The sequence below is a fragment of the Neofelis nebulosa genome, chromosome X, assembly GCF_028018385.1.
Source record: "Neofelis nebulosa isolate mNeoNeb1 chromosome X, mNeoNeb1.pri, whole genome shotgun sequence".
Taxonomy (NCBI): domain Eukaryota; kingdom Metazoa; phylum Chordata; class Mammalia; order Carnivora; family Felidae; genus Neofelis; species Neofelis nebulosa.
This window is the reverse complement of record NC_080800.1, coordinates 49473623-49496317: the sequence shown is the minus strand read 5'-3', so window position 1 is coordinate 49496317 and position 22695 is coordinate 49473623. Positions and strand designations below refer to the sequence as shown.

Below are 22695 nucleotides of genomic sequence, written 5' to 3'. Positions count from 1 at the left end.
CCCATAGTCTTCCATAGGAGACTGTTTCCCATTGCCAAGCAGTAAGGGAGGATATTTATCCTGCTTGACTGTTTCAACAGCTTCTCCAATTATGACACCCCAGCAGTGACCCAAGTGTGCTCCCAGGTCTCCTCCCTCCTCTCTTATTCAGATTCTATACCTTTAGAATCCTTATTGAGATATTTGATGAGCTGCTCTAGATTTAAATTCAATCAATTCATAACTGGAAGGACAAATACAAGTAGACAATACCAGTAGACAAGCCTGCATTTTAATAATATGTTCCTTTGAAATGCACATATATTTGGTATTCATGATTGAGGCAACACATGAGAAATTTCTTCAGGAGAATGTGATACTCCCTTGTTAAGAGTGAAACTTATTTACTTACATGTAGGTTATCTCAACTGAATGTTTAACCCAAAACAGTGCAATGTGTGGTTACTTCTCCCGTGCATCCTCTTGCTTCAAATTCTTGAAATTGGATCTCATCATTGACTTCCTTTCAATAATTCAGCTCTACTACACACATACATTCTATCAAACCTAGCACTTCTTTGTGGAGGCAGTCAACAAAATGGGACAAAAGCACATAGAAATCAGAAAGTGATTCACAGGACATACACATTTTGTGTATTTTTGACACCAAGATATAGGGTAAAAACAAAGTGTCAAGGGAGGAAAGCAACAACTGGCATCATTTGAACCATATCATGGAGATTTAGGAATAATTGTTACCCAGCCATCCTTTCTATTGACTAGCACCACCAACTGTGTCCCAAAGGGATGTTAAAATTATAAGCAGGAAAGATTGGGACCTTCCTGGAATTGAATCAATTTTCATTCTGATAAGATTTCCAATCATAACTCTGGTCTTGTTATTTCTCCGACCACTGCTTACTCTTTGGTCCCTAATAGGAATCTGTGCCCAGGGTCTGGCAACACCAGCATTTGTTCTTGAATCCATTCAAATCTCTGTCACGTGAGGATGAGAATTTCAGTTTACTTTTAACTACTGTTTTAGAAGCCTCTGAAACATTCTTTTGCTTTCCCGCTACATCTCTAGTTGGAGCTTCTCTCTCCCTTCTGCTGTTGAAACACTCTTTCTGGCCGAAATCTAGGAAGATTGGTACCTGGGCTAAGTGCCAAGCCACTGACGCCCTGCACAAACATTTCCCAGAAGGAAGGATGTAGGGCCACTTTCCTCTTTGCTGGCATCCTAGAGACATTCAGCCTATGTCCCTGGCAATATTGACATTGACATGCACATCTGAATCTATTCTGATCTCTATCACCTGAGGAAGAGATTCTGGTTTCCCTTTGAACCTGATAAGGTGCCATGTGATCTAAGAGTCCTCATTTCATATGCCCCAGAAACATTTTCTTCCTCTAAGGACACTCTGATATTTCCTAACGCCTCTCCTGTAGGGTTTTCTCATCTCTGTACCACTGCTGGAGCAGCCCTTCTCGTAGAAGGGAAAGGTATTTGGTGCCAGAATTGGGGTTCACATCAGTAGCAATTCTGAGAGGGAAGGAGAACAGGCTACTGTGACTTCCTAGCAAGTCTCTTTAGAAATCATTGAGGAAGATTCAGAAATCAATGTTGAGCTTCCAGTTAAGGAATGACTAAGTCACAGGGATGAAAGGTACAGCATGGAGAATATAGTCAGTGGTACTCTAATAGCATTGTATGGTGACAGATGGTAGCCACACTTGTGAACACAACATAATGTATAGACTTGTTGAATCACTATGTCACACACCAGAGACTAATGTTACATTGTGTACTAACTCTACTTCAATTATAATCAATCAATCAATCAATAAATAAATACATTTTTATATGAAATTTATTGTCAAGTTGGTTTCCATACAACACCCAGTGCTCATCCCAACAGGTGTCCTCCTCAATGCCTATCACCCACTTTCCCCTCCCTCCCATCCCCCATCAACCCTCACTTTATACTCAGTTTTCAAGAGTCTCCTATGGTTTGCCTCCTTCCACCTCTGTAACTTTTATTCCCCTCCCCCTCCCCCATGGTCTTCTGTTAAGTTTCTCAGGATACACATAAGAGTGAAAACATATGGTATCTTTCTCTGTATGACTTATTTCACTTAGCATAACACTCTCCAGTTCCATCCACGTTTCTACAAAGGGCCATATTTCATTCTTTCTCATTGCCACGTAGTATTCCATTGTATATATAAACCACATCTTCTTTATCCATTCATCACTTCTTTAAAGAAGACATCCAGATGGCCAACAGGCACATGAAAAGATGCTCAACATCACTCATCATCAGGGAAATACAAATAAAAACCACACAGAGATATCACTTCACGCCAGTCAGAATGGCTAAAATGAACAAATCAGGAGACTCTAGATGCTGGAGAGGATGTGGAGAAAAGGGAACCCTCTTGAACTGTTGGTAGGAATGCAAACTGGTGCAGCCACTCTGGAAAAGAGTGTGGGGGTTCCTTCAAAAAATTAAAAATAGATCCACCCTATGGCTTAGGAATAGCACTGCTAGGATTTTACTCAAGGGATACAGGAGTGCTGATGCATAGGGGCACTTGTACCCCAATGTTTACAGTAGCACTTTCAACAACAGCCAAATTATGAAAGAGCCTAAATGTCCACATAATCATTTTAGAAGATAGGTGTGGTAGCATAGTCTAATCTCAGGCTTTCTTTACCTTTAAACCAGGGCTACCACTTCCTGATGTCTCAATTTCCTCTATTACCCTTACAATACCTTTAAAATACCCTCCATCCCCTCTGCTGAAATCTGGGTATTGGCAAAGTTATCATAATGTTACATAACAGAAGTACCAGGGAACTTGGAAGGGTTTCGGTGTTAAATAACTCCAGAGGTCACTTTTCACATAGAGTCCTATGTGATTGGGACTTCCAAGAGCTATACAGCCCAGTGCAGCATCATTCTTGAGACATCATTTGTTCGCAGCAAATTTGTGTACACTAAGAGTGGTCTTCTGGATAAAGGAGACTTAGAAATTAATATCAATCCAGATCCTTGAGCTAAAAAAGAAAATAAGCCTCAGTCAGTTGTTACAGGATAATTCCACATCCACTACTAAAGAGTGGTTCCTCTGTTGCCTGCCAAAATCATGCCATCATTCTCAATGTGGGAGAGTGGCATTCTGGTTGCTAGGATAAAATGCTACCAGGTACTCTTGACTTGATATTTCCTTGAAACAACTGACTGAGAATTCTTCTTTCTTTCAGGCTCTGGCCCAGAGAAGTTTAGGCTCCTTCTCCAGTAGCTCCACAGAGTTCCTGGTTTTACCCTTGAAGGTATTTGACACCAACGTCAGCAATTCCACTCCAAACAGATTCAAATAAACAGATCAAGCATGTCTCTCTTCCTCTTGTTTGAGAGTACTCAAGCCTCTCAGAAGGCAAACCTTTTGATTTTTCCTGGGTCAGTGTGGCAAGCTTAGGTCCATTTGCCAGTTGTGGCTTCTCCATTGGCACTCAGCCTTCATTCCTATCAACAGAGCTTCTCTTCAACCTTGTATTTTAATTTACCCAGTTACACTGGGTAACTTCCTGGCTTTCCTACCCTCTGATGATCCCTCTTGGTCCAAGGAGGTCCTTACCATGCATGCCAAAAACTCTGCCTTTCAATAGATTATAGGTCCTGAGACTGTGCTGGCGATGCTCTGGAATCACTCCTTGGCATGCATCAAGCACATTGTGTGTACTTAAGCAGAGCATCAGGGCATTGGAGAGCTTATGCAAGGGCAACAGGATGTCCACAGAAATATTGAATAGGACATAGGCCTTTTCATGTCCAGATACTGTTGCACACTGAGAGAACAGTGTTGTCATTAAGAAATATATTTGGGGTTTCTGGGGAAGCTCAGAAAACAACTGAGGATAAGAAAAAGGGAAAAACAGGGCCAATGGGAAACAGATGAAATTGTTTCTACTCAGGCTAAGTTACAGGAAGTTAAAAGACCTACTCCTAGGCCTAATGGGATACTGAGTCTGGATCATGGGGCTTGTTAAAGTGAGTGACATGTAAATTTATACCTTCCATGTTCGTCACATAGTCATTATTTTATCTCACTTTATTATATTGAAGTTCTTATTTCATACAGTTACTTGCATTTGTCAGGTAACACAGATATAAAATCATTTTTGTACATTTTAGATTTTAGAGACCAGTAGTTAAGATGGAAAAGCAGCATGGAGACTCTAAGATTATATCATCCCTGAAGTGCAGCCAGATCAGCACCAAACAATTTTGGATACCTTGGAAATTGATCTAAGGATTAACACAAAAATCTGCATAACTTGATCCACATAATTTGGCAAGTACATAGTGCAGAGACGTGAACTGGGGAAGAGAAAAGCTACAGACAGTAGGGAGCTATTTTTGCAGAGAGAGCACAGAGAAAGGGAAAGGGGAGAGTGCAGTGCACCAGTCATGCAAGAAAAGCACTCCCCCAAAAGTAGCTGGAGAGAAAGAGAGAAAAAGAGTGGAAACACTCACAAGGGACTGGACAAGAAATCTGTTCCCCACAACCATTGACAGGAGGAAAGGAGTGGGTTTAAATACAACCAGAATTCTATAAACAGTGGAGCACAGAGTCTGAAGTTTTGGAGCTCAGTGCCTGGTGGTGCACTGGTGAGGAAGTAGGATGAATCTCCAGTAGCAGGCAGCAGGATCTGAGGGGTCTGTGTGCCACACGGGGAGAAACAATCCCCCTGCTTGGAGTGCATTTGGTAGAGGCCATACAGCCTCCCCACAGGCAAAGGTCCCAGTGGACCCCAGAGAGCAGCCATGCTTGCTGATACCGGGACAAAGACACCAGAGTTTGGTGAAACCTGGTGTTGGTATTATGTTGTGGATTGCCATAATCTCTGAACCTCTGCCACTCACCAATACCACAAATGTTTCCTGGGGCAAGTGGCACCTGGCCATTACTCAGAGAAACCCTCCCTTAGAGAGTCAGCTTGGGTCCAAGCTGCAGGGTTCTCTGAAGCATGGGGCTTTGAAACACAGCCCCATCTGAGATAAAACTCTGAAGGGAAGTGCCACCTGGCAGGCAGACAACTTGGACATGGACAGGGTAGAGGTGGGGAGTGGACAGAGACCTGAGAAAAAGGAGGGGGGATTGGTCATGGATTAGTGAGAGTGTGAAATTCCTGTGCCAGAGACTAAGGAGCTGGGTGAAGACATTTCCACCACCCCAGAGCATGCACCCAGACATGCAAGCACACCAAACCGATCCACCTGAGTAAGCTAAGCAGTGCCACTTAGTGGAGAATGGAGCTGTTATAACAAGTCTGGCCGAACTGTGACCTCCAAGCACATCCTCTAGAAAACCAGCACAAGTCATTCCACCTGCTTAGTGTACGGACTATAGAAGGCTTCATTGTTTCAGTTCTAGGGGAAACTGGATGTAACTCCATTCGGGTTTCATTCTGTTCGCTTCTTCATTTATTTGCTCATTTTATTTGCTACTATTTTGCTTAAATTGTTTTCTTTTTTTTTCATTTTCTTCCACATTCTTGGTACGAAAAGAGAAAATTTTATTTATTTGTAGTTCTTACTTTATTTTATTAATTTTTATTCTATTTCATTTTCTTTATTTCATTTTATTCTACTTTATTATATAATTTTTAAATTCTTTCATACTTTTGTTTCTTTTTTTTCTTTCCCTTTTTTCTCTATTCTATCAAACTTCTTTCAACAAGCAGACCAAAATACACCTAGAGTCTAACTTCCTTTATTTGATTTTATGTTTGGTTTTTAATTTTTTAATTTTAATTTTTGACTTTATTATTTTTTTTCTTCCTCCAAAATGACAAAACAAAGGAATTCACCCCAGAAGACAGAAGAGGAATAAATGAAGCCAGGGGCTTAATCGACACACATATAAGCAAGATGTCTGAACTAAAATTTAGAACCATGACAGTAAGAATACTACTTGGGGGTGAAAAAAGTATAGAATCGCTTTTGTGGAAATAAAAGAAATAAAATCTAGTCATGGCAAAATTAAAAATGTTATAACCAAGATGCAATTTTGAATGGATGCCACAATGGCAAGAATGGAAGAAGGAGAGAAGCAAATCAGCAGTTTAGAAGACAAAACCATTAAGAATAACGTGGCAGTAAAAAAGAGGGAAACAAAGGCAAAAGAGCGTGATATAAGAGTTAAAGAAGTTGGTGAATTATTAAAAAGGAATTACATCCTAATCATAGGAGTCCCAGAAGATAAAGAAAGAAAACTGGCAGAAGCTTTATGTGAGCAAATTGCAGTGGAAAGCTTTCCTAATCTGGAGAAAGACACAGATATCAAAATCCAAGAATCACAGAGAACTCCCATTGGATCCAACAAAAACCAACCATCAATAAAGCATATCATAGTCAAATTCACAAAATACATAGACAAGGAAAGAATTATGAAAGCATCAAGGGAAATAAAAGTTTTTAAACTATAAGGGAAGACAGATCAGATTCACAGCAGACCTATCTACAGAAACTTGGCAGGCCAGAAAGGAGTGGAAAGATATATTCAACATGCTAAATTGGAAAAATATGCAGCCAAGAATTCTTTATGCACCAAGGCTGTAATTCAAAATAGAAGGAGACATAAAATGTTTCCCAAACAAAAACTAAAGGAGTTTGTAACCACTAAACCAGCCCTGCAAGAAATTTTAACAGGCATGCTTTGAGTGGAGAAAAGACGAAACAAAACAAAAAAGACCAAAATATACAAAGACTAGAAAGGACCAGAAAGCATCATCAGAAACACCGACTCTACAGGCAACACAGTGGTGCTAAATTCATATATTTCAGTACTCACTCTGAATGTCAACAGACTAAATGCTCCAATCAAAAGACATAGAGTATCAGAATGAATAAGAAAACAAGACCCATGTATATGCTGCTTATAAGAGACTCATTTTAGACCTAAAGACACCTGTAGATTGAAAGTAAGGGGAGGGAGAACCATCTATCCTGCTAATGGTCATCAAAAGAAAGCTGGTATAGCCATACCTATATCAGGCAAACTAGATTTTAAAATAAATACTGTAATAAGAGATGAAGAAGGGCATTGTATCATAAATAAGAGGTCTATCCACAAAGAAGACCTAACAGTTGTGAATATTTACACCCCCAACGTGGAAACACCCAAATTTTAAATCAATTAATCACAAACATAAAGAAACTCATTGATAACAATAGCATGATAGTAGGGGACATCAACAACCCACTTACAACAATGGACAGATCATCTAAGCAGAAAATCAACAAAGAAACAGTGGCTCTGAATGAAACACTAGACCAGATGGACTTAACAGATATATTCAGAACATTTCATCCTAAAGCAGTGGAATATACATTCTTCTCCAGTGCACATGGAACATTCTCCAGAGTAGATCACATACTGAGACACAAATCATCCCTCAACAAGTACAAAAAGATCGAGATAATACCGTGCATATTTTCAGACTACAGCACTATGAAACTTGAAATTAACCACAAGAAAAAATGTGGAAAGATAACAAATACCTGGAGACTAAAGAACATCCTACTAAATAATGAACAGGCTAACCAGGAAGTTAACAAGGCAATTAAAAAGTACATGGAAGCCAATGAAAATGTTAACACCACATCCAAAACCTCTGGGATGCAGCAAAGGCAGTCATAAGAGGGAAATATATAAAATCCAGGCCATCTTAAAGAAGGAAGAGAGGTTTCAAATACACAACCTAACCTTTCACCTTAAAGAGCTGGAAGAAGAACAGCAAATGAAGCCCAAGAAGAAGAAGGGAAATAATAAAGATTAGAGCAGAAATCAATGATATTAAAAAACCCACAGTAGAACAGATCAATGAAACCAAGAGCTGGTTCTTTAACAAAATTAACAAAACTGATAAATCCCTAGTCAGACTGATCAAAATGAAAGAGAAAGGATCCAAATAAATAAAATCATGAATGAAAAATGAGAGATCACAACTAATACTGCAGAAATACACACAATAACATAATATTATGAGCAATTATAGTCCAAAAAATTGGGCAATCAGAAAGAAATGGACAGATTCTTGAAACATATACACTACCAAAACTGAAACAGGAAGAAATAGAAAATTTGAGCAGACACATAACCAGTAAAGAAACTGAATCAAAAATCTCCCTACAAATAAGAGTCCAGGGCTGGAAGGCCTTCCAGGGGAATTCTGAACATTTAAGGAGGAGTTAACACCTATTTTCTTGAAGCTGCTCCCAAAAAAATAGAAATGGAAAGAAAACTTCCAAACTCATCTCATGAGGTCAGCATTACCTTGATTAAAAAACCAGATGAAGACCCAAGTAAAAAGGAGAACTACAGGCCAATTTCCCTGATGAATATGGATGCAAAAATTCTCAACAAGATATGAACCAACCAGATCCAAAAATACATTAAAAGAATTATTCACCATAATCAAGTGGGATTTATACCTGGGATACAGCTGTAAATGCTGAAAAAAAAAATCATTTGACAAAATACAGCATCCTTTCTTGATAAAAACCCTCAAGAATGTAGGGATAGAAGTATCATACCTCAAGATCATAAAGGCAATATATGAAGACCCACTGCTAATAACATCCTCAATTGAGAAAAACTGAGTTTTCCCCCTAAGGTCAGGAACACAACAACGATGTCCACTCTCACCACTGTTATTCAACATAGTGTTGGAAGTCTTAGCCTCAGCAATCAGACAACACAAAGAAATAAAAGGCATCCAAATTGGCAAGCAGGAAGTAAAACTTTCTGATTCTCTATGTGGAAAACCCAAAAACTTCACCAAAAAACTGCTAGAACTGATCCATGAATTCAACAAAGTCACAGGATATAAAATCAATGTACAGAAATTGGTTGAATTTCTATACACCAACAATGAAGCAATGGAAAGAGAAATCAAGGAATCAATCCCATTCTCAATTGCACCAAAAAACAAAATACCTAGGAATAAACCTAACCAAAGAGGTGAAAAATTCTATGCACTGAAAACTATAGAAAACTTATGAAAGAAATTGAAGACATACACACACACACACACACACACACACACACACACACACAAATGGAAAAACATTCCATGCTCCTGGATAGGAAGAACAAATATTGTTAAAATATCAATACTACCCAAAGCAAACTACATATTCAATGCAATCCCTATCAAAATAACACCAACATTCTTCATAGAGCTAGAACAAACAATCATAAAATTTGTATGGAACCAGAAAAGACAAATAATAGCCAAAGCAATCCTGAAAAAGAAAACCAAAACGGAAGGCATCACAATCGCAGACTTCAAGATGTATTACAAAGCTGTAATCATCAAGACTGTATGGTACCAGCACAAAAACAGACACATAGATCAATGGAGCAGAATAAAGAACCCAAAAATGGTCCCACAAATATATGGCCAATTAATCTTTGACAAAGCAGGAAACAATATCCAATGGAAAAAAGACAGTCTCTTCAGCAAATGGTGTTGGGAAAACTGGACAGTAACATGTAGAAGAATGGACCTGGACTGCTTTCTTACACAATATACAAAAACCCAAAATGGATGAAAGACATAAATGTAAGACTGGAAGCCATCAAAATCCCAGAGGGGAAAACAGGCAACAACCTCTTTGACCTAAGCTGTAGCAACTTATTTGACATGTCTCCAGAGGCAAGGAAAACAAAAGCAAATATGAACTATTGGGGTATCATCAAGATAAAAAGCTTCTGCATGGTGAAGGAAACGATCAGAAAAACTAAAAGGCAACCAATGGAATGGGAAAAGATATTTGCAAATGACATATCAAATAAAGGGTTAGTATCCAAAATCTATAAAGAATTTACTAATCTTAACACCGAAAAAACCAATAATAGAGTCAAAAAATGGGCAGAAGACATGAATAAACACTTTTCCAAAGGAGACATCCAGATGGCTAACAGACACATGAAGAAATGCTCAACATCACTCATCGTCAGGGAAATATAAATCAAAACTACTATGAGATACCACCTCACACCTGTCCAAATGGCTAAAATTAACAACTCAGGCAACAATAGATCTTGGTGAGGATACAGAGACATGGGAACAATTAAGTAATGCTGGTGGGAATGGAAACTGTGGCAGCCACTCTAGAAAACAGTATGGAAAAGAGTATGGAGTCTTTCTGGAAAGCCGTATGGAGGTTCCTCAATAGTACTACCCTATGACCTAGCAATTGCAGTACTATGTATTTATCCAAAAGATACAAAATGCTGATTTTAAGGGGCACATGAACCCCAATGTTTATAGCAGCACTTTCTACAGTAGCCAAAGTATGCAAACAGCCCAAATGTCCGTTGATTGATGAATGGATAAAGAAGTGATATATATATTCAATGGAATATTACTCGGCAATTAAAAAGAATGAAATCTTGCCATTTGTAACAATGTGGATGGAACTAGATTGTATTGTGCTAAGTCAGAGAAAGACAAATATATGATTTCACTCATATGTGGGATTTAAGATACAAAGCAGATAAACATAAGGGAAGGGAAGCAAAAATAATATAAATACAAAAAGGGAGGCAAACCATAAGAGACTTCTAAATACAGATGACTGAGGGTCGCTGGTAAGGTGTTTCAGTGGGCAGAAGCAGTAAAGGGGTGAGGTGCATTAAGGAGGACACTGGGTGGGATGAGCACTGGGTGTTATATGTAAGTGATGAATCAGTAAATTCTATTTCTGAGAAAATATTTTTTTTATTAAAAAAGATTTTAGAGACCAAAATCTTGGGTTCTATTAGATGAGAATAAATGAAAGACTTTCTCCCTGGAGAAGACTATGCATTTTCTGCTCTTCAACCTAAACATCATTTCCCCAATAGTTTCCATTAGTGTATTAAGAAGTGGCAGCTGAATATGTAGTGTTGTCAATAACAGAAACGTTCCCATTGCCTATAACAATACTGCAGTCAAAAGAATCATGAAAATTTCCAGTCAAAGGTGCACCAATGTAGGATCCTACACATGATTTAAGCAGCTAGACCACTTTCGTATAGCTGGTTTCAAGATAATTCTCTTAGTTTAAACTAAACGAGACTAAACCAAGCTAAAATCTATCAGAATGGCTTCTTGATGAAAATATTTGCCTTTATTGCCTGGTCTTGATTCATATATGCAACTAATCTTCTCTTTTAGATAATATGTATCCTAGCCACAGCCACCATCAAGGATGAACAAGAAATTCAGGAAGAGACAGAGTCTTGTATCAGGATCAGCTCCAAGATTCACTCACCCTATAACAAGTAACAGATACTATTACAGAACCTTCATTTGAAAATGGGAGAAAAATGCTGCTATGTAGAAAGGAATAAGAGTTTAGAAAATCATTTAACATGATTAAGCTCTGGTGAATAGCTTAAAGTAAACTTTGCCCCTGTCTAATGTGTGATTAAATAAATAGCAAACTGCCCCCTGGAGAAGATTACTTAATGATTATTTAATTCTACAGCAATAACCAGGTGTTTTTTAGGAGAAAGAAGGGCTCTATGTTAATTGGAGAATCACACAGGTAGTTGTCACTCCTCCAAATTGAAAACCCAATGACACCTGCCAGAGACCAAGGGGAGATTGAGAAAAACCTTCACTTAACCAAGGGGTTGGCTTTTGTTAATTGAAGAGAGTCACACTTTGTTATTACCCATGGGAGACTGAGTTGGTAAGTCAACACCCAGGCATATAAGCCTCATAAACTTAAACTCATCCAGATTTATCAAATGCCATTTAATGCTGTCAACTCACCAGTTCATTGTTCTTTCAGCCATCCTGATGTGTACATTCTTTCCTGTTTAATTTATGCCAGGAAATCAATCAGACTGGAGGCCATGAACTGGCAAAGCTGTCATTGCAGGAGATGCTGAAGGTCTACATGTTTCATGTATTAGCTGCATATGAAAAACTTTCATAAGAAAAATAGATTAAGTTTGGTGTTGGAACTTTTCTCATCAACACACACACACACACACACACACACACACACAGGGACTGACTGACTCTTTCCTGAGTTTCCATGGTCCACTTCAAGAGTTTAAAGTATTTGGTATTAACCCAGATGCAATATGTCAGGTCCTGTATAAATGTCCAATTAGTAGTTATCTCCAGCCCCTGCTCTAAGGGTCAACCTGGTCTTCACTATAAAAGTAGCTCAATAGAAGAGGAAAGGTGTCCTGTTTAAAAGTGGGAAATTTCTGGTTTTCAACCCCAGCATCACTGCTTTCTCACTGGGTGCCTTTCAGCAAATCATTAGCATCTTTCAGATGTGGATCAGGATCAGATGTGGATCAGATGTGGTTGTCATGTGGGTAACTTGCTACCTCTCCTTCCCCTTGAAATGGATAACACATATCAAACCTACCCTCAGGGGTTATTGTGAGGAAATCACAGTATGTGGCTCATAGTGGGTTCCCATTTCAGGGATGTTCCTCTCTCCTCAAGCTCCATTCCAACCTTATCTCCTATGAAGCATTGTACTCTTGCTTTGTGTTCCCATTTATTTACTGGCATTTATAAGACAGAGTCCAATATCACCTCTTTAGTTAGCCTGGATCCCCTACTTCAAACACCTAATTTTGAATAAAATCCAAAACAGTCCCATCTTATTTTCTTTTGATATTCTTTGAACATTCTTCTCCTTCAGAGCAGAGATACCTAGTTATGAAGAGCTTATTTCCTTTCCTGCTGTTAGGTTTTGAGTTTTATTTTAAGACCAAAGGACAAAAACTGACCTTTTGACAAGCAGTTAAACTGGCCATATGATTCTACAAACACATTGCTTCTGAAACATTAACTTCTAACTTATCAAGAACATGAAAATGTTCATTATATCCATTTAACAAGACACCCCTCATAATTTGTGGGGACAGGGAATTAAGTTCAGAAAGAAGGTATATTTCCCATTATGCACCACATCAACTTTACTCTGACAATCTAGGGCAAAGCGTAGAAAAGTCGGTGAAGCAAACAGGACTCAACTGTCATGGACTCATGTCCTACACTTTTCACCCAATGCATACACTTCCAAATGCAAGGAGTCCTCTGGTCCAGTGAGCCTCAAAACAGTTAGCCCTGTTAGTTGGACAATAACACCATGGTCATTTTAGTTTACTTTGTTTTTTCTCTCTCAGTTCTGTTTGGATTGGTGACTGGTCCAATGAACCAGTTCACCCCCTGAAGCAGTGTTTTACTTCCAAAAGCTGCATGATGTACTACTGTAGATGTGGAGTCAGTTCATGTAAATGAATTAAAGAATGCTTTGGCTGGGCCCTGAAACTTCCTCTTCATGTTACTGATATTCCTTCACCCTTCTTCTACTGAGTATGATAAGCACTCAAAAGTCTAGGTCAACTAGAAGTAACTCCCCCCAAAAAAAACCAAAGCCCAAGTCAGTGCATATATCAAGGGTTTCATCTCTACTCAACTTCCCCTATCTGCCACCAAACAAATTGGTTAGCTACCCTTTAAATATCTGATTGAGTTCTGAATGACAAAGTGTCCTAATATAGTTTTAAAAGGCAGGGTCATATATAAATACAGCATCTTACTAATTTTAAATAACTTGTTGTAAAAGGGTCTTATATTCTGACACTGTTAAGCAGCCTCATAATGGAAATATATTTTAGGCTACAAATATTTAGACAATCTGAAGAATGAATAAAAGACTTTATCCCTAGGGATGACTATACATTTTCTGCTCTTCAACCTAAACATCATGGTCTCTATGCAGAAGACAGGGTGGAGATTACATATTACCTTTACTGGGCTAAGAGATTTACACTGGAGACCTTGGACCAAAATTATACTTACTTTGAAAAAAGTAATGTTTTGTCATGGTCATAGCTTCATCACTCATATCACTAAATGGGTGGAGAATGAAAAAAATTTTGTTTCTTGGGTTTTTAATGATACTTCGTTTTTAATGCATGGATTTTTAATATGATGCCATGTGTTTAAGCCTGAAGAATTATTCCTGGGTATTTCTGAATCATGTGTGACATGGAAAACCACGTATTTTTGACAAGAAGAATTTTGCCTTTGGGTTGCCATTTTCTCTGTAACAATAAAGCAAACAACCAAATACTAAAGACGGCAACCAGTTTGAACTCCCAAACCACAGGTACACACGTGATTCAGAAATACCCAGGAATAATTCTGCAGGCTTAAACACATGGCATCATATTAAAAATCCATGCATTAAAAACGAAGTACCAGGGCACCTGGGTGGCTCAGTCGGTTGAACATACGACTTCAGCTCAGGTCATGATTTCACAGTTTGTGGGTTCGAGCCCCACATCAGGTTCTGTGCTGACCACTTGCTCAGAGCCTGGAGCCTGCTTCAGATTCTGTGTCTCCTTCTCTCTCTGCTCCTCCCCCGCTCATGCTTTGTCTCACTCTGTTTCTCAAAAATAAATAAATGTAAAAAAAAAAACAACAACGAAGTATCATTAAAAACCCAAGAAAGGAAACTTTTTTTCTTGTCCTTTGAGTACAGCAGTCATAAAAAAAAAATTCTTATGCCAACTGTATTATTGACAAAAAATAATGACCCATGCCTACCCCATAAGTTTGGAGTCAATAGTGCTATAACTTTTCCCCCACAACACTGAAATTTCACCATGAGCATCTGACCTTAAAATCCTATCGATACTAAAGGAAACAACTGTAAATATAGGTGTGTGTGTGTGTGTGTGTTTCTTCTTTCTATAAGTTTTTTCTTTTTTCTTTTTTTAATGAAATTATTTATTTATTTATTTAAATATAATTTATTGTCATATTCGTTTCCATACAACACCCAGTGCTTATCCCAACAGGTGCCCTTCTTAATGTCTATAATAGTTTTTCAACAAAGTAGGAACATACCTCAACATAATAAATGCCCACAGCTAATATGAAAAACCCACAGCAAATATCAACCTCAATTGGGAAAACCTGAGAGCTTTTCCACTATGGTTAGGAACAAGACAGTGATGTCAACTCTCACCACTATTATTTAACATCGTACTGAAAGTCCTAGCCACTGCAATCAGACAACAAAAAGAAATAAAAGGCATTCACATCAACAAGGAAGAAGTCAAACTTTCACTATTTGCAGACGACATGATACTCTAAACAATACAAAAGACTACACAAAAAAAAATTGCTAGAACTGATACATGAATTCAGTAAAGTTGCAGGACACAAAATCTGTATACAGAAATCTGTTGCATTTCTATATGCCAATAATGACGCAGTAGAGAGAGAAATTAAGGAATCAGTCTCATTTATAATTGCACCAAAAATAATCAGATACCTTGTAAGAAACCTAACAAAAAAGGTAGTTTTCATTTTCAAACTTTAGTTGGTTCTGTGACTTTATAAAATCTTGTTCTTTTAGTTGATCTATTTTTATATCTTTTCCAAATCTTGACAAATGGCAAAAAACTCTTTCTAGAGCTATCTATAATTCTCATATCTGCTTGTTTGGCTGTGTCAGCTACCAAGTATAGTGAAAAAAGAAAGATGTGAACATACGAGAAATTACTATTAGACTCTAGGGCACTTTTCTTTAAATCTAGTGGCAGGTTGGACCTCTGGCACTCTGCAGGGCAGATAACTGGATACATTCTGATTCTTGTCCACAGGGCTCATCACTGAAGAATTAAGCACATATGAGATCACTATTCAAATTTGGTTGGCTATTTAGTATGACTAAAGAACACAAGAACATATCCGTCCTCTCTAAATGAATACTATTGCCTATTTATTATAATACTGCCTCAGTAATCGCTTGTAAACCACACTAATCTTTGCAGTTTCAATGGCAGAAGCTGGCTACTTAGCCTCTGTGAAGAGTTCCTTGAATATAAAGTGACAGTAGTCAAAACCACGTTTATAATTCTTATCACTTTAGGCATCAGATTAGGTAGCTTACACTTTGTTAGCATCACCTATAGACATAATAGGTCGAATTGTAAATGAGATCACATAAACTACTAATATCACAAGTTCATGTTCAAGACAGAAAGTTATTATATACTTATTTTCTGGCAGAGCTGTGCAATGTTTTCTACTAAGTCTGAAATATTCATGCTGGAGTATTAATGATACAGAAGTTATCTGAGTATACAAGAACTATAGAAAAATCTATAAAGAACTCCCCAAACTCCACACCCGAAAAACAAATAATCCAGTGAAGAAATGGGCAGAAAACATGAATAGACACTTCTCTAAAGAAGACATCCGGATGGCCAACAGGCACATGAAAAGATGCTCAACTTCACTCTTCACCAGGGAAATACAAATCAAAACCACACTGAGATTCCACCTCATGCCAGTCAGAGTGGCTAAAATGAACAAATTAGGAGACCCTAGATGCTGGAGAGGATGTGGAGAAACGGGAACCCTCTTGCACTGTTGGTGGGAATGCAAACTGGTGCAGCCACTCTGGAAAACAGTGTGAAGGTTCCTCAAAAAATTAAAAATAGATCTACCCTATGGCTCAGCAATAGCACTGCTAGGAATTTACCCAAGGGATCCAGGAGTGCTGATGCATAGGGGCACTTTTACCCCAATGTTTATAGCAGCACTTTCAACAATAGCCAAATTATGAAAGAGCCTAAATGTCCATCAACTGATGAATGGATAAAGAAATTGTGGTTTATATACCCAATGGAATACTACGTGCCAATGAGAAAGAATGGAATATGGCCTTTTGTAGCAACGTGGATGGAAATGGAGAGTGTTATGCTAAGTGAAATAAGTTATACAGAGAAAGACAGATACCATATGTTTTCACTCTTATATGGATCCTGAGAAACTTACCAGAAGACCATGGGGGAGGGGAAGGAAAAAAAATTGGAGAGGGAGGGAGCCAAACCATAAGAGACTCTTCAAAACTGAGAATAAACTGAGGGTTGATGTGGGGTGGAAGGGAGGGGAAAGTGGGTGATGGGCATTAAGGACGGCACCTGTTGGGATGAGCACTGGGTGTTGTATGGAAACCAATTTGACTATAAATTTCATATTAAAATAAATAAATAAATAAATAAATACGGAGAAAGGACCCTTACTCAGGGCCCTTGTCTCCTCCTCGTTAGCCTCTCTTGTTTTCATTACTGTGTCTGCTCTCTTGCTGGACAAGAGAGAACTCCAGACTTAAAGTCTGCGACAAAGTAGGAAGCATTGAGGAAATGACAGAGACATGTAAGTTGACCCCAAGCACCTAGGACAATACTTGGCAACTGACAGATGCTCAGTAAATATTTGAATAAATAATTGAGCTGAATAAATTGAGCAAAGTTTTAGGTGATTCCCAACATATGTTATAGGAGAGGAGTAGGTGTGGTTTAGCAAGCCAAGTTTAGTGAGTAGTTGCATGAAGGGGATGAGAAATAACAGTCAGTGAAAGCAGATTACATCTGGAAGGTAAGGGGAAGAAAAACGATCCATTAACTTGAGAGAAAAATAAGGTAGAGGGGAGTTCCGGAAGATGGCGGCGTAGGAGGACGCTGGGCTCACCGCGCGTCCTGCTGATCACTTAGATTCCACCTACACCTGCCTAAAGAACCCAGAAAACTGCCAGAGGATTAGCAAAACGGAGTCTCCGGAGCCAAGCGCAGACGAGAGGCCCACGGAAGAGGGTAGGAAGGGCGGCGAGGCGGTGCGCGCTCCACGGACTGGCGGGAGGGAGCCGGGGCGGAGGGGCTGCTCGCCGGCCAAGCTGAGCCCCCGAGTCGGGCTGGCAAAAGCGGAGGGGCCGGACGGACTGTGTTCCGACAGCAAGCGCGACTTAGCGTCTGGGAGGTCATAAGATAACAGCTCTGCTCAGAAAGCGGGAAGGCTGGAGGACAAAGGGAGGGAGAGCTGCTGAGCCCCCGGACGGCAGAGCTCAGCTTGGCGGGGAACAAAGGCGCTCGCCAGCGCCATCTCCCTCGCCCATCCCCCAGCCAAAATCCCAAAGAGAACCAGTTCCTGCCAGGGAACTTGCTCGCTCCGCGCAAACACCCAACTCTGTGCTTCTGCGGAGCCAAACCTCCGGCAGCGGATCTGACTCCCTCCCGCTGCCACAGGGCCCCTCCTGAAGTGGATCACCTAAGGAGAAACGAGCTAAGCCTGCCCCTCCCGCCCCCATGCACCTTGCCTACCCACCCCAGCTAATACGCCAGCTCCCCAGCACCACAAGCCTGGCAGTGTGCAAGTAGACCAGACGGGCCACACCACCCCACAGTGAATCCCGCCCCTAGGAGAGGGGAAGAGAAGGCACACACCAGTCTGACTGTGGCCCCAGCGGTGGGCTGGGGGCAGACATCAGGTCGGACTGCGGCCCCGCCCACCAACTCCAGTTATACACCACAGCACGGGGGAAGTGCCCTGCAGGTCCTCACCGCTCCAGGGACTATCCAAAATGACCAAACGGAAGAATTCCCCTCAGAAGAATCTCCAGGAAATAACAACAGCTAATGAACTGATCAAAAAGGATTTAAATAATATAACAGAAAGTGAATTTAGAATAATAGTCATAAAATTAATCGCTGGGCTTGAAAACAGTATACAGGACAGCAGAGAATCTCTTGCGACAGAGATCAAGGGACTAAGGAACAGTCACGAGGAGCTGAAAAACGCTTTAAACGAAATGCAAAACAAAATGGAAACCACGACGGCTCGGATTGAAGAGGCAGAGGAGAGAATAGGTGAACTAGAAGATAAAGTTATGGAGAAGGAGGAAGCTGAAAGAAAGAGAGATAAAAAAATCCAGGAGTATGAGGGGAAAATTAGAGAACTAAGTGATACACTAAAAAGAAATAATATACGCATAATTGGTATCCCAGAGGAGGAAGAGAGAGGGAAAGGTGCTGAAGGGGTACTTGAAGAAATTATAGCTGAGAACTTCCCTGAACTGGGGAAGGAAAAAGGCAGTGAAATCCAAGAGGCACAGAGAACTCCCTTCAGACGTAACTTGAATCGATCTTCTGCACGACATATCATAGTGAAACTGGCAAAATACAAGGATAAAGAGAAAATTCTGAAAGCAGCAAGGGATAAACGTGCCCTCACATATAAAGGGAGACCTATAAGACTCGTGACTGATCTCTCCTTTGAAACTTGGCAGGCCAGAAAGGCTTGGCACGATATCTCCAGTGTGCTAAACAGAAAAAATATGCAGCCGAGAATCCTTTATCCAGCAAGTCTGTCATTTAGAATAGAAGGAGAGATAAAGGTCTTCCCAAACAAACAAAAACTGAAGGAATTTGTCACCACGAAACCAGCCCTACAAGAGATCCTAAGGGGGATCCTGTGAGACAAAGTACCAGAGACAACACTACAAGCATAAAACATACAGACATCACAATGACTCTAAACCCGTATCTTTCTATAATAACACTGAATGTAAATGGATTAAATGCGCCAACCAAAAGACATAGGGTATCAGAATGGATAAAAAAACAAGACCCATCTATTTGCTGTCTACAAGAGACTCATTTGAGATCTGAGGACACCTTTAGATTGAGAGTGAGGGGATGGAGAACTATTTATCATGCTACTGGAAGCCAAAAGAAAGCTGGAGTAGCCATACTTATATCAGACAAACTAGACTTTAAATTAAAGGCTGTAACAAGAGATGAAGAAGGGCATTATATAATAATTACAGGGTCTATCCATCAGGAAGAGCTAACAATTATAAATGTCTATGCGCCAAATACTGGAGCCCCCAGATATATAAAACAGTTACTCATAAACATAAGCAACCTTATTGATAAGAATGTGGTCATTGCAGGGGACTTTAACACCCCACTTACAGAAATGGATAGATCATCTAGACACACAGTCAGTAAAGAAACAAGGGCCCTGAATGATACATTGGATCAGATGGACTTGACAGATCTATTTAGAACTCTGCATCCCAAAGCAACAGAATATACTTTCTTCTCGAGTGCACATGGAACATTCTCCAAGATAGATCATATACTGGGTCACAAAACAGCCCTTCATAAGTTTACAGGAATTGAAATTATACCATGCATACTTTCAGACCACAATGTTATGAAGCTTGAAATCAACCACAGGAAAAAGTCTGGAAAACCTCCAAAAGCGTGGAGGTTAAAGAACACCCTACTAACGAATGAGTGGGTCAACCAGGCAATTAGAGAAGAAATTAAAAAATATATGGAAACAAACGAAAATGAAAATACAACAATCCAAATGCTTTGGGACGCAGCGAAGGCAGTCCTGAGAGGAAAATACATTGCAATCCAGGACTATCTCAAGAAACAAGAAAAATCCCAAATACAAAATCTAACAGCACACCTAAAGGAAATAGAAGCAAAACAGCAAAGGCAGCCTAAACCCAGCAGAAGAAGAGAAATCATAAAGATCAGAGCAGAAATAAACAATATAGAATCTAAAAAAACTGTAGAGCAGATCAACGAAACCAAGAGTTGGTTTTTTGAAAAAATAAACAAAATTGACAAACCTCTAGCCAGGCTTCTCAAAAAGAAAAGGGAGATGACCCAAATAGATAAAATCATGAATGAAAATGGAATGATTACAACCAATCCCTCAGAGATACAAACAATTATCAGGGAATACTATGAAAAATTATATGCCAACAAATTGGACAACCTTGAAGAAATGGACAAATTCCTAAACACCCACACTCTTCCAAAACTCAATCAGGAGGAAATAGAAAGCTTGAACAGACCCATAACCAGCGAAGAAATTGAATCGGTTATCAAAAATCTCCCAACAAATAAGAGTCCAGGACCAGATGGCTTCCCAGGGGAGTTCTACCAGACGTTTAAAGCAGAGATAATACCTATCCTTCTCAAGCTATTCCAAGAAATAGAAAGGGAAGGAAAACTTCCAGACTCATTCTAGGAAGCCAGTATTACTTTGATTCCTAAACCAGACAGAGACCCAGTAAAAAAAGAGAACTACAGGCCAATATCCCTGATGAATATGGATGCAAAAATTCTCAATAAGATACTAGCAAATCGAATTCAACAGCATATAAAAAGAATTATTCACCATGATCAAGTGGGATTCATTCCTGGGATGCAGGGCTGGTTCAACATTCGCAAATCGATCAACGTGATACATCACATTAACAAAAAAAAAGAGAAGAACCATATGATCCTGTCAATCGATGCAGAAAAGGCCTTTGACAAAATCCAGCACCCTTTCTTAATAAAAACCCTTGAGAAAGTCGGGATAGAAGGAACATACTTAAAGATCATAAAAGCCATTTATGAAAAGCCCACAGCTAACATCATCCTCAATGGGGAAAAACTGAGAGCTTTTTCCCTGAGATCAGGAACACGACAGGGATGCCCACTCTCACCGCTGCTGTTTAATATAGTGCTGGAAGTTCTAGCATCAGCAATCAGACAACAAAAGGAAATCAAAGGCATCCAAATTGGCAAAGATGAAGTCAAGCTTTCGCTTTTTGCAGATGACATGATATTATACATGGAAAATCCGATAGACTCCACCAAAAGTCTGCTAGAACTGATACATGAATTCAGCAAAGTTGCAGGATACAAAATCAATGTACAGAAATCAGTTGCATTCTTATACACTAACAATGAAGCAACAGAAAGACAAATAAAGAAACTGATCCCATTCACAATTGCACCAAGAAGCATAAAATACCTAGGAATAAATCTAACCAAAGATGTAAAAGATCTGTATGCTGAAAACTATAGAAAGCTTATGCAGGTAATTGAAGAAGATATAAAGAAATGGAAAGACATTCCCTGCTCATGGATTAGAAGAATAAATATTGTCAAAATGTCAATACTACCCAAAGCTATCTACACATTCAATGCAATCCCAATCAAAATTGCACCAGCATTCTTCTTGAAACTAGAACAAGCAATCCTAAAATTCATATGGAACCACAAAAGGCCCCGAATAGCCAAAGTAATTTTGAAGAAGAAGACCAAAGCAGGAGGCATCACAATCCCAGACTTTAGCCTCTACTACAAAGCTGTCATCATCAAGACAGCATGGTATTGGCATAAAAACAGACACATAGACCAATGGAATCGAATAGAAACCCCAGAACTAGACCCACAAACGTATGGCCAACTCATTTTTGACAAAGCAGGAAAGAACATCCAATGGAAAAAAGACAGTCTCTTTAACAAATGGTGCTGGGAGAACTGGACAGCAACATGCAGAAGGTTGAAACTAGACCACTTTCTCACACCATTCACAAAAATAAACTCAAAATGGATAAAGGACCTGAATGTGAGACAGGAAACCATCAAAACCTTAGAGGAGAAAGCAGGAAAAGACCTCTCTGACCTCAGCCGTAGCAATCTCTTACTCGGCACATCCCCAAAGGCAAGGGAATTAAAAGCAAAAGTGAATTACTGGGACCTTATGAAGATAAAAAGCTTCTGCACAGCAAAGGAAACAACCAACAAAACTAAAAGGCAACCAACGGAATGGGAAAAGATATTTGCAAATGACACATCGGACAAAGGGCTAGTATCCAAAATCTATAAAGAGCTCATCAAACTCCACACCCGAAAAACAAATAACCCAGTGAAGAAATGGGCAGAAAACATGAATAGACACTTCTCTAAAGAAGACATCCGGATGGCCAACAGGCACATGAAAAGATGTTCAACGTCGCTCCT

At 39.4% G+C, this 22695-nt stretch overlaps 1 pseudogene; it reads right to left on the bottom strand.

Annotated features, from left to right (window-relative positions):
• Positions 1–997: 997 nt before the first annotated feature.
• LOC131502072 (protein FAM156A/FAM156B-like) lies at positions 998–3490 on the bottom strand (annotated as a pseudogene).
• Between the last annotated feature and the right edge of the window lie 19205 nt (positions 3491–22695).